The following is a 729-nucleotide window of genomic DNA, read 5'->3' on the forward strand; positions in this document are numbered from 1 at the left end:
GAGCCAGGGATTGAACTCAGATCCTTGCGTTTGTCAGTCAAGCGCTTATCCAATGAGCCATCTCCCTAGCCCCTATTAATTGTCTTTTTGAGACAAGCTTTCACTATGCATTTTAGGCTGGCTGTGAACTCACTTTGTAGCTTAGGCTAGCCTCCAATTTATAGCAATCCTTCTGCCTCAGGCCCCTGAGTGCTGGGATTACAGGCAAGCACTATCATGCCTGATGCCCTTTTGATTTTGAGACAGGTGTCAGGCTTGGCTCGGGGCATGAGTTTCCCAGCAAACATCCTGTTTTTCAGCAGCTATCATGTTTTCAGCAAAAGCTATAGTCTCTAGCACAAGTGCTGTCATTGGCAATGTTGTCCAGGCTGGTCTTGAACTTGTGATTCTCTTGCCTAAACTTCCTGAATAGATGTGATTATTGGCACATGCCACCACACTTGGCTCTTGGTCTTCTTTATGAAAATCTAGTGCTTCATGAGAATGTGAAGGCTGCCATGATGCCTGGCTGAGTATGGCTGCCACCCAGTGGGCAGGAAGAGGGAGAGGAAGGGGCTATTCCCATGTTACAGTAAGACAACTGAGGCTTAGGGAAAGAAAGTAACTTCCCACAGGAAGGTGGCAGGAGGTAAGAGTGCACAATTATAGAAGTGTGTCTCCCTGAAGCTTCTAGAAACCAGGAATGACTAAGTACCATCCACTACCTCTGGTGAGTCTTTTTTTTTTTTT

At 46.2% G+C, this 729-nt stretch overlaps 1 protein-coding gene across 2 annotated transcripts in view; it reads right to left on the reverse strand.

The window, feature by feature from the left end:
• Positions 1–729, reverse strand: part of Oscp1 (organic solute carrier partner 1) — a 38,769-nt gene that overhangs the window by 23,662 nt on the left and 14,378 nt on the right. The window lies entirely within an intron of this gene.

This window comes from Octodon degus, unplaced genomic scaffold (assembly GCF_000260255.1).
Source record: "Octodon degus isolate 3935 unplaced genomic scaffold, OctDeg1.0 scaffold00130, whole genome shotgun sequence".
Classification (NCBI taxonomy): domain Eukaryota; kingdom Metazoa; phylum Chordata; class Mammalia; order Rodentia; family Octodontidae; genus Octodon; species Octodon degus.